Source organism: Acomys minous (genome assembly GCF_964271855.1).
Source record: "Acomys minous genome assembly, chromosome: 6".
Classification (NCBI taxonomy): Eukaryota; Metazoa; Chordata; class Mammalia; order Rodentia; family Muridae; genus Acomys; species Acomys minous.
This window is the reverse complement of record NC_140487.1, coordinates 52,661,223-52,666,668: the sequence shown is the minus strand read 5'-3', so window position 1 is coordinate 52,666,668 and position 5,446 is coordinate 52,661,223. Positions and strand designations below refer to the sequence as shown.

The 5,446-nt window shown below is 44.3% G+C and overlaps 1 long non-coding RNA gene across 1 annotated transcript; it reads right to left on the bottom strand.

The window, feature by feature from the left end:
* Positions 1–1,893: 1,893 nt before the first annotated feature.
* LOC311600271 lies at positions 1,894–5,082 on the bottom strand. Its single transcript, XR_014780189.1, has 3 exons — positions 4,807–5,082; positions 3,018–3,085; positions 1,894–2,096 (listed from the first exon to the last, which is right to left on the bottom strand). It is a non-coding gene; the product is annotated as an uncharacterized lncRNA (long non-coding RNA).
* Positions 5,083–5,446: the final 364 nt, after the last annotated feature.

Below are 5,446 nucleotides of genomic sequence, written 5' to 3'. Positions count from 1 at the left end.
CCGACTTGAAGAAATCTATGAATATGGTGCCCAGAGGATATAGTGCAGTGCTAGAGCATTTGCCTAGCAGCCTAGGCGAGTTTGATCCTTGTATTGTCAGATAATTAAATAGTAAAGGTTTGAATACTAGTATTGCCACATAAACAACTAAATAAATAAAATGGTTCTTAACAGGAAGTGATGCACAACTCTCCCTGGGACGCTAGTATAGTCAATTTTGTTGGAACATTGTAAATTAACAGACCTTTGGCTTAGGGTTCCCAAAATATTCCTGACAAGAATCCAGCCCTTTGGCAATGATATGTACAGGCACAAGATTCTTGCTTTTGGGTCCAGCATATTATAGATGGAAATGAAAGACATCTGTCACCTGCAAGGGTTCAAGCCTGGACAATTAGGACAAGGTTGGGAGGATGGGATGACATAGTAGGCTGTAGTTAATTGCTTATTGCCCTTCCTGGCTACAGGCAAGCTTACTTTATGAGAAGAGTGTCTTTGCATTTTATACACAAAGCACGGATACACAGATTCTGACTGTGAGATTACCTATCAACTGGAAGGTACCTGGAGGAGTGGTACCAAGAAGAAGCTTTGATGCACATCCATGGTCACCAAAAATTTAGTGTACTGTAGAGAAGAGGGCCTATGTTGAGTTTAAGAGAAAACGGGTTCTGGGGGGGGGGGGGAGAGAGGGGGGGGAGGGAGAGGGAGAGGGAGAGAGGAGAGGAGAGAGAGAGCACATCCGGGCTCTTGTAGTCTGCATATTTGTGAGGCAAACAGGAACAGAACTTTCCTGAGAAATATGGAGCATCCAGAGACCTGTGGCCGCTCATTTTGGTCTCATCCCAAGATCTCACTTCCCACAATAAACAGCCAGAAGGGAAGGGGGTGAATCTCTGGCCATTGTGGTGTGTATCTTCCTACTTGAACCTCTAATAGCTAGAGCTGTGCTCAGTGAACAGTAAGGGCTGGAAACGTACTTGTTGACTAAAAACTCCTCTAAAAGTTCATGCATAGTCCCTGGCACACAGCGGGATGGGATCGATGCTCAGCTCTCCCCTGCCTTCCAGAAGGCACATCCTACAGCTCAGGTTCAAAGTGTGTACTTATTCCTTCTTCCAACTTATGCACGCTGATGGGTTCTACTTCTTGCAGAGGATCTTAAGAATCCCGACTTTAGGTGCTTTTCCCACTTACTGATCACATTCTTTGCCTTCCGTTCCAGCCTTCACCACTCTGCATTCTCTTTGACAATAACACTTAGCAGTCTTTGATTTTGATAGGACAACTGCCACTCTCTCAGCTAAGAGATGCTCAAAGATCTAAGGATGTTAGGTCAAATCGGGGTCCCAACGTGGTGATTTTGCAGCTGTGTTCTGTGGAAGGTCTTCCAGCCAGTCTTCAGGAAAGGATAATGACATGAACACCACATTGTGATTCCAGAAAACTATACCCACTAGTTATCTGGGGGAAGAGGGCATGGGTACAGCATCTTTTAGAAAGAACAGGCCTGTTTGAGAGAGCTGGCTTTAGCACTGCAGCTGATCACGGGATGCAGGTACATTAAATTCCTGTGGTTCTCTGAACCTCGAGTTCACTTCTGCAAAATGTAGAATGACAACCTCTTGCATATTCTGTTTTTAAAGACTTATTGAAGGACCCAAATGAATAATACTGGTGGAATGCTCAGAAAACTGCAAAGTTTTCTACAATATCAAGGCTTCTTTTTTTCCTACTACAAAAGTGGTCAGTAGTAAACCGAGTGGCACAATGGTGCTTGAGGATGGAATGATAAAACTCATCATCTATTCATTTAGACTCTAAGTTAGTATTTTCTAAGAGAGATTAGGTACACTTAAACTGTGCACCATAAACTTTCAATCAGACGCACCAAATGTCTTCCAGTCCACTTTGGCAGGAGTAACTCATTGCCTTAGTCATTACCTCTGTAAACAACACATTGAGGGCTTCAGTCACCACCAAAGATAGAAAGGATATTTGTCCAGGCTCCTTTGGTCCATGAGTCTCACCAATTGACAGTTATCTGAATGAGTAAAAGGACGAGGTGCTTGGATCCGAGGCATCTGAAATGACTCCTGCCAAGTGGCAGGAACAATTTTAGTGCTGCTGAGAACCCGACTGCTGTTGCCGCCTACTCTGCCTTCCTCCTTCCTCCTGTCCTTGAGCTCACAGATGCCGCCTGCCTTCTGCTCTCTCCTATACCAGCTTCTTGCATTTCCATGTTTCCTTGTACCCGTTTTCCTCACAGCAGATTCTCATTTCTGAGTTTTCCTCTGTCTCTCTCCACCCCCATACACATGGTCATAGCCTGGCTTCCCAGCGGGCCTGTGGCTTCCTTCCCTCACCCCAATGAACATGGCTAGACATGGTTTGGCTGTCTCAGGGACAACTCATTCTCCTGAGGAATCCCATCCAATGCCCTAGAATCTTGGCTTTACTTTTTCTACTTTACCAGGATCATTCATCCTGCCACAGTTCCTCTGCCTGGTCCAATCTATGCCCAGCCCAATCATGCTCAGAGTGAGCTTTCTAAACATTAAACTTGACCTTATGACATCTAGAATATTTTAATAGTTTCAGACAGAATCCAAAATTGTCCGCTTAACTTTGTAGGTAGCCTGTCATTTGGTTTTTTAGCGTGTCAGTCTGGTCCGTCACTCTTGACACTTTGATAGCGTGTTTAGTGAGTGAATGAAGAAATATATGAATGGTTGTCCATGGGATACAATATGCTACAGCAGAAATGGGCGTGGATTGGGCCTAAGGCTGTGTTGATGCTTCATATATTTATTTAATGAGTTTGAGAAATTCACATTTCAGCCTACCTTTCTCCATATGTAATAGTAAATCTTATAGCCATGCCTGGGACTGAGTCTGGGGAGTCCTAAGTAAATGATTGACCATGGACTCCCCACACCCCCTTAGGAATCAAGAAAATAATACCTTAAAAGTCAAGATATATAAACTACAAAGTTATAAGGAAAGAAAGACACTACCTGTCCTGTTTTTATCAGGTCACCATTCTGCCTTCCTCCACTCTTGTTTTCTTCTTCATTTTCTTGTCCTAGTAATACATTTAAAAATTGTATGTTATTTGAGTTTTGGTAAATAATGAATCCTAAGTAATTTTATGAAAATGTTCCTTTGTTACATATTGCCTAGAAGGCACTGCTCTCAAGTTTAAAGCATCCCAGAGCTCTGTGGTTTTCTAGGACCCATCACTTACTCCTGAGTTGCTGGGTACTATGGGAGATGTGGGCTAGACAATACTAATACCAAGCCTGGGGCCATTGTAGTCTATGAACGCAGTGTCCCCTGCTTTTGGGATTTCAGGAGTTCTGTATGGGTCCTTTAGCAGATGCTTTTGAATCACCTTTGTAACTCACCCCCTACTCTTTCAGGTTTCCATCTTTTCTTTATGTTCCTCACTTGCTGCTGCACTCATATGGACAATGTATCCATCAATGTAGCCATTATTTCCCCCACTACTCACTGAGTCCCTTCCCTGAGGAGGTCACAGTCACAGACATTAGAATAATAATGAGTGAGTCTGACATGGTACCTGAGATCAGGAAGACCAGAAGAAGCAATAAAGTAAGTGGACAAATATGTCAATCATAAATTGGTAAGCTAGCATAAAACCTTGAGGCTTGCAAACACAGGATGTTCAGAGAAGCCTCTCTAGGGACAGAGCCTTGAAGGATGCTAACACGTGCAGACAGCAAGGGAGAAAGAACCTTAGGCAGAATAAATGAGTGGCATTAAAGCCTGAGGAGGGAGACGGTTGGCTATGGTGTGCTACACAAAAGCGACCCACAGGGCAGAGCTGGTGAGGTGGTTGGCCACACTACACAGTATAGAAAGGTTATTATGCCTTACTTTAAGTGCAATGCGAAGTCCTTTTCCAGCTTGAAAACATACAACCTATCCTTGACTGGAATGCTGTTGAAGACATGGTTGTGAGCACACAGGCAGTACTACCGGTGTGACTTTTAACAGCACCATACTCTGTTGTCATGTGCTTTCTCTGTTGTCCTTTTCTACAGATTCTCTTTACATTGGTTTTTTACTTTAGTATACCCCAACCTCTAGATCCTGGGGAATCCAGGCTGGGCAGTCATTATAATCAAGTATAATCAAGTATAATCAATTCATCAGTCCAGGAAATATGTAGCCCCCAGGATGAACTCATGAGATTACATCCCTGCAGAATATTCTAACTGGAGTCAGTAGGAGAGGATATGTTCCCTTGATGACTGGACTCTTGTTTAACTGCCTGTGGACACATTCTCTACCTGGAGGAGAAAATATGTACTCTCTGAGAGAATGAAGTAAAGAAGACAGGTAGATGAAAGATGGTGGCAGGATTAGAGCCATGGTCCCTAACTATTCCACTGTGTGGCAGGATTTGAGCCACAGTCCCTAACCATTCCACTATGTGGCAGGATTTGAGCCACAGTCCCTAACCATTCCACTGTGTGGCACGATATGAGCCACAGTCCCTAACCATTCCACTGTGTGGCAGGATTAGAGCCACGGTCCCTAACCATTCCACTCTATTCATTCCCTCATTCTGTGTCTTGCACCACAGTGTTCTAATAAACACACTTTTGGTTTTGGTTAAATTGCACTACAAATGTAGCTTTCTAGGTTCCTCAGCATCTCCAGAGATATCCTGGGTTAATTTTCCCAGAACCCCAGACTTCCACTGGGTTCTACTTTGCTTCTGTGATAAAACATTGACCAAAAGAAACTTAAGGGAGCAGAGGTTTTCTTTCTACTTACACGATGCCCGGTTCATCATTAAGGGAAGATGAGGCAGGAACTGAAGCACAGGACGTGGAGGAGTGCGGGAGCACGAGCTTGCTTGTAGACTCACATTGAACTATCTTACAAAAGCCCCGGCCCACCTGCCTAAGGAATGGCGCTACCTACGGTGGACAAGACATCCCTGTAACAACTGCCAATCACGAAAATGCTCCACCAGCACTCCAGCAAGTCCATCTGATGGAGGCAGGTCCTCTGCTGAGCTTCCTTCCTCCCAGGTGTACCAAGCTGACAACTGAGATCCACCAGCAGGAAGTCCTTCTAGGAACCACAGCATATTAAGTACAGGGAGGGACATTCCACTTTCTCCAAGCAGGTTTGTCAGAAGCTTCCTACTACCAGGCAACTGAATCTGAGCATCTTACTTCTTTGAGCAATGGCAGAACTAAGAGGTCATAGACGAGATTCCATGACGCCTCTGAGATAAGACAGATGTAACAAGGCTTCATGCGAGCCTGCAGGATACCCTCAATTACACATTAGGGCGTGTGCTTAGGCACACGGGGTCAATTATCAGTAGCTGCTTTCAAGTTGATCTACAATTTATAAAGAGAAGACCTTTCTCTGGGCTCTGGTCAGTTTGGAGCTCTTTAGACCA